The sequence below is a fragment of the Bactrocera tryoni genome, chromosome 2 (assembly GCF_016617805.1).
Source record: "Bactrocera tryoni isolate S06 chromosome 2, CSIRO_BtryS06_freeze2, whole genome shotgun sequence".
NCBI classification, from domain to species: Eukaryota; Metazoa; Arthropoda; class Insecta; order Diptera; family Tephritidae; genus Bactrocera; species Bactrocera tryoni.
The window spans coordinates 57470370-57484005 of record NC_052500.1 but is presented as its reverse complement, the minus strand read 5'-3'; the positions used below and the strand labels follow the sequence as shown (position 1 = coordinate 57484005).

Sequence of the window (13636 nt, the reverse complement as noted above, 5' to 3'; positions counted from 1 at the left end):
ATTTTCTGCTAAAATCTTAAAGTTTGGACGAATATTATGCAAATTTCCTTCCTAATTTAGTGCTTTATGCGAAATATTGGACTATCAACAAAAACACTTCCCACACTTAATTTTCCGAAACAATCATAACTTTGATAATAATTGTATCTTTAATAAATTGCTGCATTTCAGGACTCACCTTCCAACTTTTCTATCTTTGGAAAATTTCTATAATTATGACTAAAACAATATCAATCCATGTCCAACACTTTGACAAATAGCTTTACCATTCTGAATTGGATCGAGTTTAAAATTTAGATTCATTTTGACAAAATAAATTTAGTTTAGTTTTTGCATCCGATCTTTCACTTCCCCAAAAATAAATATTGTACAAATTTCACGGAAATTGGAGACATCATTGCTTCTTAGCGCATACGCATTACTTTCGAAACAAAAAACGCAAATATTGAGCAAAACTTGTCATTTATTACAGTATAGATATTTCCAATTTCGATTTTTATTAAATTTTCAAACTTGTCGTGGGATCACGTTTTATAAGCGAAAAGGAAGCACGGAACCGTAAAACTGATTGGAAAACTTAATTTTTTAACTAAAAAGCCTGGTCAAAATATAAGAAGCTCAAATATCTTCTTTTTCCTAATTGGCGTAGACACCGCTTACGCTATTATAGCCGAGTTAACAACAGCGCGCCAGTCGTTTCTTCCTTTAGCTACATGGCGCCAATTGGTATACTTTCAGAGCTGAGGTGTTTTCGTTCATTCGGACAACATGACCTAGCCAGCGTAGCCGCTGTCTTTTAATTCGCTGAACTATGTCAATGTCGTCGTATATCTCGTACAGTTTATAGTTTATATAAAAGATTGTAGCTGCTCGATTAAGTTCTGCAGCTCGAATTATTTTCTCCAGCAGCTGGTTGAAGAAGTCGCACGATAGGGAGTTGCCTTGTCTGAAACCTCGTTTGGTATCGAATGGCTCGGAGAGGTCCTTCCCGATCTTGACGGAGCTTTTGGTGTTAGTCGATATCAGTTTACACAGCCGTATTAGTTTTGCGGGATACCAAATTCAGACATCGCGGCATAAAGTCAGCTCCTTTTCGTGCTGCCGATAGCAGCTTTGTAATCGACGAAGAGGTGGTGTGTGTCAATGCTCCTTTCACGAGTCTTCTCCAAAATTTGGTGCATGGTGAATATCTGCTCGGTTGTTGATTTTCCAGGTTTAAAGCCACACTGATAAGGTCTAATCAGTTTGTTGACAGTAGGCTTTAATCTTTCGCACAATACGCGCGATAGAACCTTATACGCGATGTTAAGGAGGCTTATCCCACGGTAGTTGGCGCAAATTGTGGGGGCTCCCTTTTTGTGGATTGGGCATAGCACACTTAAATTCCAATCGCTGGGCATGCTTTCATCTGACTATATTTTACAAAGAAGCTAATGCATGCTCCTTATCAGTTCTTCGCCGCCGTGTTTGAATAGCACGGCCGGTAATCCATCGGCCCCCGCTGCTTTGTTGTTCTTCATGGTCGGGCACTGTCTTCTGTCTATCACAACATGATCGATCTGGTTGGTGGTTTTTCGATCCGGAGACAGCCAGGTGGCTTGATGAGTCTTCTTGTGCTGGAATCAAGTACTACAGATAACCATGTTTCGGCCCCGGCGAAGCCGATAAGCCTAAACCCATTTGGGGCTGTTTTCCCGTGGAGGCTGAATTTACCGACCGTAGTGCCAAAGATAACTTCTTTGCCCACCCTGGCGTTAAAGACGCCTAGCACGATTTTGTCATCGTGTCCGGGGCAGCGCTCATAGGTGTGCTCCAAGGGCTCATAGGAGGCATCCTTGGTCACATCGTCCTTCTCTTCTGTCTGGCTTGTTGCGTCTTTTCATTGGGTGTTTTTTTTTACGTGGCGGATCCCAAACCCAGCGCACAACATTATATAGGGGGTGTTTCGCCTTCTCACTTTAGCTCGCCTTCAAACGGATATTCTTAAGCTACCCAGAGGATACTTGGTCAAAGACCGGAAGTCGTGAGCTGCTTGAGCCATATGTAAAAGAACCGTTTCTGGCCACTCCCAAGTGAATGGTGATCAGAGAACTTTCCTCACTTGCGTCAACTTCTACACATGACTCCATCCTCCCAAATATCATAATAAAGAATAAATTCTTAATCTGGATACTTGACACTATTGAAATTTACTAAGATATCCGGGGCAATAAAAAAATATTACATTTTGGAGCTGTGAAATGGTTTTAGCTTGGCTGTTGTAACACTTATAAATCATAGGGGACTATGTGAAAAAAATTTAAAGATAAGAAGTCCTAGGAAAGTAACTCGTTTGACGAACATGTGGGTGTGAGAATAAAAGAAATTTCCAATTGGCCATCTACAAAATATATGAATAAATATATGTGTTTAGCTTTAGTCTGTAAACGTGTGAACATATACTGAGCGGCGGTTGAATAAAATTTAAATTTATTTCAGCTTTTGCTTTACATGTATTTCACAGCATTTTCAATGGCCCGTAAAAATCGCTAGTCGGCTGTTTGCTTCACAATGGCATTAAGGTAATCACCTGACCACAGTAATGCATTTATAGGCGGGTGTTGGTATACACTATATGAGACTTAAACAAGTAAGGAAGGGCTAAGTTCGGGTGTCACCGAACATTTTATACTCTCGCATGGTAAAGTGATAATCGAGATTTCATTATCCGTCATTTAAATATTTTTCAAATACCGTATTTTTGTAAAGTTTTATTCCGCTATCATCATTGGTTCCTAATGTTTATACTCGTATTATACAGAGAAGGCATCAGATGGAATTCAAAATAGCTTTATATTGGAAGAAGGCGTGGTTGTGAACCGATTTCACCCATATTTCGTACATGTCATCAGGGTGTTAAGAAAATATTATATACCGAATTTCATTGAAATCGGTCTAGTAGTTCCTGAGATATGGTTCTTGGTCCATAAGTGGGCGGCGCCACGCCCATTTTCAATTTTTAAAAAAAGCCTGGATGCAGCTTCCTTCTGCCACTTCTTTCGTAAAATTTAGTGTTTCTGACGTTTTTTGTTAGTCGGTTAACGCACTTTTAGTGATTTTCAACATAACCTTTGTATGGGAGGTGGGCGTGGTTATTATCCGATTTCTTCCATTTTTGAACTGTGTATGGAAATGCCTGGAAAAAACGGCTCTGTAGAGTTTGGTTGACATAGCTATAGTAGTTTCCGAGATATGTACAAAAAACTTAGTAGGGGGCGGGGCCACGCCCACTTTTCCAAAACAATTGCGTCCAAATATGCCCCTCCCTAATGCGATCTTTTGTGCCAAATTTCACTTTAATATCTTTATTTATGGCTTAGTTATGACACTTTATAGGTTTTCGGTTTCCGCCATTTTGTGGGCGTGGCAGTGGGCCGATTTTGCCCATCTTCGAACTTAACCTTCTTATGGAGCCAAGAAATACGTGTACTAAGTTTCATCATGATATCTCAATTTTTACTCAAGTTACAGCTTGCACGGACGGACGGACAGACGGACGGACAGACGGACGGACGGACAGACAGACATCCGGATTTCGACTCTACTCGTCGCCCTGATCACTTTGGTATACATAACCCTATATCTGACTCTTTTAGTTTTAGGACTTACAAACAACCGTTATGTGAACAAAACTATAATACTCTCGTTAGCAACATTGTTGCGAGAGTATAAAAATGCAAACCAAGATATAATTTGTCTGTGGAACAATTCGAAATGTACGATTTTCAAAAATTTTAAAGTATATTGTTTGCTCCATTTTTTATGCCGGATAAACCGTCTCTTCGTCGGTCTCTTCGTACGTCTCTCTATTCATGCGTTTGTTTTTATTTACTCGACCGAGTTCATCAGTTTTTAAAATATAAAGATTTCGCATATATACTTTTCATTCAAAGAGCTGTTGATTTGTTTTTTTTGCGACGTACTGATGATTTTCGCGTTTGTGTTAGTATGGAGCTTTTTAATGATTCAGCTATTGCTGCGTATATTTTGCATATTCAGGCATTATTAAATTATTTTGTATTTATAATAAATTAATGAATTAAAATGTAGCAAGACACGCCAGTTTGTTGAAATCAGTAACCGTTAAGACCCTTTTTCGTCATTTAATGAGAGCAATAAGAAGTCAGTATCTATCATCATCGATTTGCTATCATTGTTTTATTTTTCACTGTCATTACTCATTTTAGCGAAAATTCCTGACCAAACTTTGGACGCAATGCAATTTTTGGAAATCATTGCGTCACGTTATTTTGATGAGGAGGTTTTTATGGTCAAAATGGAATTCATCTTATTCAAAATGAACTCATCAATTGATGATTTGGAATATGAAATATTTGAAATGTCAAAATTATTTATCGTTTCGTATATGAAAAAGTGAGCAGTAAACATGATTATGTAAAATTTTTCGCTTTTTGTAAATTAACGCTGTGCTCATTCATTGTTTCGTACGTGAAAAAGTGAGCAGTAAACCTGATTATGTAAAATTTTTCGCTTTTTGTAAATAATTGCTGTGCTCTTAATTGTCCTTTTGAAAATAATAATGTTTCGTCAATGGATTATTTCTACTAGCATATACATTTATAAAAACTAAAGCCAAAAATTCTATTCGCTAGATAAACCGTGTCCGCGATTCCTTGAGAAGAAAAAATTATTATTAAAACTGTTACAAACTTCTCCAATAGTTCAATAGCGACCTGTTTGCTCATGCATTTCTATTTACATACTTTTTCACAAATGTATCATAAGATATCGTTACATTTTAGAAACTACGTGGCTGCGACTCTCGACTAGTTGGCGACATTCATATAAAAATTTCTATGCGATGACTCGAACTTGAAGAGAAGAACTTTTCTGCATGGACAAAGGACAAGTAACTATAATACCATTGTAATGCCTCACGACTTGTCTTAACAGAAGTTTTTGTTATAAATTTTTCCAACAAATATTGTTAGTTCTAGCGCGAATATAATTGCAATTGGGAAGTGAAAATGCTTCAGTTGGGTGCATATAGTAAGTGAAGAAACAAGGGAATTGAAGTGTGGGTTTTAAGTGGGTTAGTTGTTTAAATAACATATTAAATATTGCATGGCTATAAAAAAAATTGGAGCCCGGCGACATTCAAACTAAGTGGTTACAGTTATCAGATCTTATAGTATGTAATTTTTATTAAAAAAAAATTGATATACAAAAGTACAAATGCATTTAACAAATATCGATCTAATTTGTAACAAAATCTCTTTAATATAAACATAGTGACTATAATTGCAAGTTACGTATTCGCCATGTATTATGCCAATGTGAAGATTTGTATACAATTAACTTGTTTTTTATTACCTTTCACTTACTCCTAATAACCTTAAAGCAGTAAAATATTTCTCAAAAATTAATGTAATTTACCCTTTCGTCATGTCGGTAATAACGGGTGATCTGATGTACTTTTTTCAATAACCTTTTTTTTTCAGATCACGCGTGACTCGTGTCAAGCTGTCAAGTTAATTTTGTTTAGTATATTTGGCATTTGGAAAGACCTACGAACAATGTTTACGTTCGTTCAACTTTATTATAAAAATTCATGTTCTGCAAGGAACTTTTTCAGCGCACCTCGATCAACTTATGGTCAATGTAATCGGCCTTCTGATCGTACTATTCGCAACATCATCACCTATCTTGTGACCCAGCACTTATTATTGGATAACATTTGACCGAATAGACAAAGTCCAGCACGCAGTGAAGAAAAAAGGAGCAGATGTAGCTGAGAATGTACATGAAGATCATGGAGAGTCGATCCGACATCGTTCGCAACAACTCGAACTGACATATGGAACGACTTGGCGCATTTTACGTCGAGATCTTAAATTAAAATCATACAAAACACAGCTTTTGCAAGAACTGAAGCCGCTGGACCATCCTAACCGACATCGTTTCGCTCTTGAAAAGTTCTAAGAAGATCCGACAATTTCAAAACAAATTTTCTTTGGCGCTAAGGCCCATTTCTGGTTCAATGGGTACGTAAATAAGCAAACTTGTCGCATTTGGGACAAAGAGCAACTTGAAGAGATTCCAGAGCTCTCATTTCATCCAAAAAAAACGGTTTGGTGTGGTTTGTAGGCCGCTGGAATCATCGATTCATATTTCTTCAAACATGATGCCGTTAAGAAAGTAACCGTCAATGGCGACCGTTGTCGCGCCAATATAATCGACTATTTGTTATCTGACATTGAAGCTCCTGATCTCGGCGAGATTGGTTTCAACAAGACGGCGCCACTTCCCACACATCGCATATTGAGAGAATAATTCGATGAGCAGATAATTTAACGTTTTGGGCTATTCGATTGGCCAACAAGATCGGGTGATATTACACCATTGGGCTTTTTCCTGTGGAGATGTGTAAAGTCCAAAGTCTATGAGGACAATGCCGCTTCATTTCAAGCTTTGGAGGAAAACATCACGCATGTAATTTGCCAGTTACCACTCAAGATGCTCGAATGGGAAATCAAAAAATTAATTCAACCGATCGACCAGTAGCAACAGCCAACTTTTAAAAGAGAGTATCTTCAAAAACTAAATGTCCCTTGGATGGTAACAAACATTCTTAATTAAATTTGAAGTTTCTGTATTTTTTTTTTAAGTAGGAAACCTCGAAATGGATGACCCTTTATAGCCCATAAGTAAAATTACAAAATATTTAAGTATTAAAAACAAGTCTGATTTTTACGCTGTTTGAATTTATACCCTAATTAGTATTTAGAAATCATCATTAATTTTGTATGATTATATTCGCAGTTTAAAACTAACAAGTTAAGCCACTTAAATGAGTTAATGTATTGACCTAAAATATAAGTTTAACATTTTATTTATGTATGTACTTAACGCAGTCGCACACCGGCAGAGTAGATATTTATTATTCATGCCTGAATTGCTTCTAAACGATTATAATCTAATATGAGTACACAAATGAATACATTTATCGTGTAAATAAACATATTATTGTGTTCGTAATTTCCCAAGTTTAAATTATTTTTGCGAATGTTTCTGTTTTTGCACTAAAAACAAGCTTCCAATGTTAAAAACTCTTAACTTTCAATTTAAACAAGTGAAACAAGTAGTAGTATTTCGAAACATACCCCACCTTTCATATTCGTTTATTTGTATATATAAGTACACTGGTATTCATATAAATAAATGTGTTATTTTCTTAAATAAATTCCGTGTTTATGTTTTTGGGAGCATAGCATATGTCGAGAGAAGTTGCAGTAATTTCAACTAGAAGAGAAATTTTATTAAAGCTGACAACGACGAATTGCATTTGTAGGGGTAATGCAATAAATGCATAAAATAGATATCTACATTTAATATATCTATGTTATTATATCAAATGCGCGGACTTATATACTTAATATACAGGGTTTGGCAATAAGAGTGATCTGAATTCTTTAAATAATCGCTACAATTAAAATCTGAATATAATATCATTCAAATGGCCTCCACTAATTTACAGACAGAAGATGTAGTCTTATAGTGTTAATTTATAACTTCTTGAAGGCCAGTTAATTTCTCTGGCAATAATTTGTTTGTTGCACGTGCACCGCTCAGAAGGAAGTCAGCCCCATTAAAGAAGATGATTATTTAAAAAAAATTGTTATCGTCTTCAAGTAGTCCCAAGGCAAAACAATTGTATACGGATGCAGTCCCAATTCTAAAATACGTCTTTGACTCGACAAATTGCGGTTCTCAGCAAAACTTGGAAAACTATTGGAAAACCCGGTATTTTTTGCGATGTACTACTTGAAGTCACGTATCCGTCATACATGTGTTTTGGTCGCTCATGTTGGAGTAAAGTTAAGTTAAATACCAGGAAAAAGTGTATACCACAAGATTTAGAAATTTCTATAAATATTTATTTATAAAGATTTATGTCTAAATATGTAAATCACAAATTCACCTTCCTTGGCTTAAGACCATACATAAAAGCTATTGCCACAAGAATATTGAGATTGCACTGTTAAATTTATGGTTGCTAAAGAAGAAGAAGGACCGGCAGCAACTAGTACTTTGTGTTATCAGCATATGTGTTTTTAGTTACTTTACATTTTTATTCACTTCCAGTTTGTAAAATCGTGATTTAAAAAACAAACTTTTGTTGATTATTGAGTACTTTGAGTGCGCTATAATTTTGAAGCCACCTTATTCACGCATTTTCTACAAATGTAAGCTTATATTTACTCTTAACGTCAAAGTTAGATGTCGTTATATCCACTCTCCGAAAATTTTCAGCCAACACATTCCCCTTATTACAGTGACCTCTTATACCTAATGTCAAAGCATTACAATTAATAATTATTTTAGTAGTTAAAATATATCAAACAAGATAAAACTCGTTCCTGCCAAGACTCTAGCCATTGATATTCAATATAAGAAGAAAACAAACTATTATATTTGCTTTTCAGATTCTGTACCAAAATAAATAGGTTACTATTGAAATGAAAAATCGATTGATGCGAGATCTTCAAGTATCATTATCATTAATATAATGCTAGACCACATTATGTCTCTTTTGAAATAAGATCGTCGATCCTTGCAATATCGAAGCGATTAATAAAAACCATTTTGAAAGATCATTTGGGACTAAGAACACGATTGGTTCCAAAATCGCTAAATTTTTTCGAAAAACAGCGTCGCGTTAACGTCTGTGAAATAAATCGTTTCGACTACCAGGATGTCACGAAACTTAATGTCATCATTTCATTTAGTAGGAAGGTTTAACATAGACATGCCAAATGCACTCATACTCAGCACACATATTTGCTTTGCTCTTCAACTGTTATCAACATTTGATGTTGCACAATTTTGACTGCAGAAGCTTCTGTTCCTTTTATGATAACACAAAGTGTATGTTTGAACGCCTTAGTATATCCTATGAATCGCTTGCTTATCTATGTGTATGCAAAAGATTTGTAAAGGATTTGGTTCCTTGAATGTGACTGAAGCTGAGTGCGTATGTGGACAACATATCATCAATAATGTTTACTTCCTGCCTTAACTGCCAAAACAATAACAGCAATGAATGAAAACAGAGCAAGGAGGATACTGAAGGAAGCAATCTTTAGACAAACGAAAGCTTCATTCGGTTGTGCCTGGTAAATTTGTTTGGTTTGTTTTCAAAAATACGACAACCGAGCTGTACTTTCTGTCTCCTTGCCAATAGTAGCATTCGAATGGTGCAATGAAAAATGTTTACGGGCATTGTTTCTGTATATATTATACTTGTATACTTATATGTTTGGGTTGCAAACAAAAAGAAAAGAAAACTCGTAAAATTTTAACCAAATCCAGCTTTTGTCATTTATCACAATAATGAGCTTAATTTGATCTGAGTGACCTCGAAACAGAACAGAACAGACTCGTAAGTATAAATAATTTTTAAACTCCTTACAAGAGACTTGACTCTTTTAAATGAACCGGTTAATTAGACGGAATCCGAATAAAATAATCTAAACACACTAAAAACGAGCATTATTAAAAATGTTAAATATTCTGAATAATATATTCTGAGTTACAACAAGGAACCCATACTCTAATTATATATGTAGATACTTTATGACCCTTATTACACAGTACAACAGCTAATCTGGGGGGTGAGAAATTCCAAGTCAGGGTGATGGTACTAGGTCAGTATAGTAAAACCCTCAAAGGGTTTGGCGTTCGTATGTGTCAGTTTTTTTTATGACCTTTTAAATTTTTTCTTGTGTTATAGTGAACGAAAATTGGGCACCAAATATAGTGTATAAAAGCTGCTACAACCGTCAAATGGATTGGAAAACTAGACAATAGTGGTTCGCGAGTTATTTTAAACTACGTTTTTGCCAAAATGTTACAACTAAGCGAAAAAACATCAAGATAAGGAAAAAATTTAAAAGTTCATAAAAAAAACTGACACATACGAACGCCAAACCCTTTGAGGGTTTTACTATACTGACCTAGTACCTACCATCACCCTGACTTGGAATTTCTCACCCTCCAGACAATAATCCCAAAAATGTTCCACAGTGTTATTTACCGTTCAACATGCAACTATGCGGCAAATTGTTTATCATAAAATGTTAAGGTCAATTATGCTCAATGCTTACATAACCACTTGTTGCGCTTTAATATTTCATGGGAAGTAGAATACAATGTACTTCACGTAGATATAGATATTCACAACTAGAAGTGTCTACTATAAGTAGAACATAAAACAAAACGCTTCATAAAACTACAAGAGTATGTACATACATGAGTTAACAGAACTGTTTGCATAACTTGCAAGGGTTCCCCACATACATATGTATATACTGTTTAAATGTGACTTTTGTTTACTTGTCTGGCATTTTACAGATAATTTTTGCTGTAGTCTACTGCATTGTCCGTATATGCAATGCTATGACTCGGCACAAATGTCGGCACAAATGTTCATTGAACACAAACATCTATATATGAACTTATACCCAAATGTACATGTAGCCACCAGTCAGTATGCTTTTTGCTCTTATTAGGAATCACTTGATTTTGCTGGTTGAAAGGACTTGCCAATAGACCAGCTTTTCCTTCATAAAAGGCTGAAATTACTGCTATCTTCACTATACCGGAGTTTATATTTATGTTAGAAATGTGGTCACTAAATTCTGTATATAGTATACCATCCACAGTGGCCAAAAGCTTTTGTTGCTTTTATTGAGCGATTTCGTGGTGCAAAGGTATGGACGATGACAACATCTGATGGGATGACTTTACAAGTTTTCGAGAGAAAGGTTCTGCGAAAGATTTATCGTCCTTTGACGATGGGACGATGAGCTGTACAAGATATCAACATAGTTCAACGAATTAAGAGACAGCGGCTACGTTGTCTAGGTCATGGAAGAAAACCCTCCAGCTCTGAAAATATTCGACGCAGAACCCGCGGAACGGAAGAGCTTCAATTGGCCCTACATTGTAGAAGGAAGAAAAGGCCCTCTGTTGACAACTCGGCTATAACCTTGTAAGCAGTATCTACGCCAGGAAAGGAGAAGAAGATTTCCTCACTGATGCGTTCTTACAATAAATCCATTAATTAATGCTATGTGTGGGAAGTGGCGCCGTCTTGTTAATTCTTCAATTTCGGATATCAAGCAGTCGGTTATCATGGTCACCATTGATGGTTACGATTTCACCGGCATTATTTTAGGTTAAATGGGTCTCAGCAATGAAAACGTCGAATCTTCTTCTAACTTTTCAAGAGCCGATAGAGCGAAGAGATGTCGCTTGGAAAGGTCGACAGGCTTCATTTCTTGCACAAACTATATTTGGTGCGCTTTAAATTTTAGATCGTATACTTTCTCAATGCTGCTATATTTTTTTACTACGTGCTGGAGATTACGTCCAGTCAGTCAAATTTATCGGCCGAATATTATCCAGTATTGAATGCTGGGCCTCAAGATGGGTGATGATGTTGCGAATTGTACACTCGGTACGCGATTAGTAAAAGTTGTTCATGGGTAAGTCGTTCAATAAGGAAACGCCATACAATACTGAACAAAAATAACATGAAATCTTGGCATGACTCACGCGGGATCTGTCAAAAAAAAAACAAAAAGTTATTGAAAAAAGTACCTCAAATTGGATGACTCATTTTATAAGTATAGAGGTGGAAGTTTAAGCGCACAATTAAAAAATTAACAATTCTTAGCATTAAGAGAGTAAAATCCGTATTATAGTAAGCCCTTACCCATTTATTCATGACTTATTTTGGCTTCAGATATATTTCTCGATTGAGAAGCAGTTCGTGTCTCATTAGTTTGCAGCAAAGGTTAATTAATATTATATATATGTAAAGTCGTATTATAATTTCACTAATTTATTTTCTTTTACATTTGATGTACTTTCATTAATTGATCAACATCCACTTGAAACCGGTGTGTTTGTGACAAATTACCTATGACATTTCAACTATGCTGCTGTCATCCCTTAATATGTGTGATAGTTTTTCGCTGATGCGCTTTTGGGGACATCGTCGTCGACATGATATTGCTATAACTTTACTGAATTCAATTTATCGCTCCTTGCTTATCCATCGTAGAGATGAAAAATCATGAAGAGTTGCTCGAGGATATTAGAGATGACGCATCTACGAATTTATTACCTGATAAAGGTGAGTATAAAACGTAATATAAGATGAATAAGAGCGAAAATCATATTTAAATAGAGGTAATAAACTTTTATTCTTATAGTTGTAAGTCAGTCCGAATAGTAGCTATATGGTACACAAAAGGGTCTAAGTCTGGGCTATAAAGTAACATAAGGCCGAGGATTGCCATGGTGGAAAATTGCTGCCTCGTGCATTTTTTGGCATATGGCTCGCTTCAATTCAATGAGTTGTTGTTGGTAGTATTCCTAATCAATAGTTTCATCGGTTTTATAAACTCTTTTAATCTAATCAAATACAGAGCATTCCCTTGACGTCATGGATGTTTGGTTTTACCGTAGATTTGGTTTATCTGCTGTTGTCACTTATGATTTTTGATGTTCAGAATTGTCGTAATAGATCCATTTTTTATAACCAGTCTGAATACAATGCAAGTATGATTTTTTTGTAGCATTCAAGCCGCATTTCTGACAATTTTCAATATACATTGAAGTATTCAGGTAAATAAATTTGAAAAAGTCAGTACCCTTACTCAAATCATTCGCATCTTCAGCGGTATTGTGTCTAGTGAAATTCCTAAACTTGGTAATCCATTGATATGTGGGCTAATATGGCCGTCATCGACTATAGCAATCAACATTTATAGCAAACTTTATTGATACTACATCGATTGAAATACCTAAAAATTAGATATACCGAACAAGGAGAAACAAGTAAGAAAAGGTCTAATTCGGGTGTATCCGAAAATTTGATACACTTGCAACTTGCCAGTATAAATGCTGGGAAAATGCTTTCCAAGTTTCGATTAAGTACCTCACAATTATACTCGCATGAGGACTAAGACAAGTTTTCTCCCGATTTTATACATTTTGTGCACAAAGACACACTAATTTAAAAAAAAACAGCTTCCTCAATGTCATTTTAATACTCTCATTTGGACAAAATACTTATATAGACGTTATGTGTACATGGTATAATGGAAAGCTAGATATACCGAAAATGGAGAGAGAACAAAAATTCAAACTTTCAAAGAAGAAAAGAAAACATGGTGTTTATTACCATTTACTCGCCGTCTCACAAGTGGCGTAGTAAAAAAAATTCGACATGAACACACAAGTATACATATAGGCTTAGACATGCATCAAATATCTACAGAACCACATAAATTAGTAAAATATATCATTTGTTTACAAAATTAAGGGTAATCATTTGAAATATGTACATTTTTATATATAAATACTTTTCCAACCTAATACACCCACATGTTGACTTCGCTCTCTACCAACTGACTCTGTCCGTAGTTATAAGCAGCTGCTAACGTAAAGTCACGTCAGCAACAACAACAATAACAGAGTCTGATATAGCCTATAAATTTGAAATGTGTAGCTTGAGTAGCTCAATTTGGTATTATAAATAACTTGGAGGATGGAGTCATGTGTA

General features: G+C 35.6%; 1 pseudogene; it reads left to right on the top strand.

Annotated features, from left to right (window-relative positions):
• LOC120768779 overlaps nucleotides 1-13636 on the top strand; it is a 64497-nt pseudogene that overhangs the window by 20818 nt on the left and 30043 nt on the right.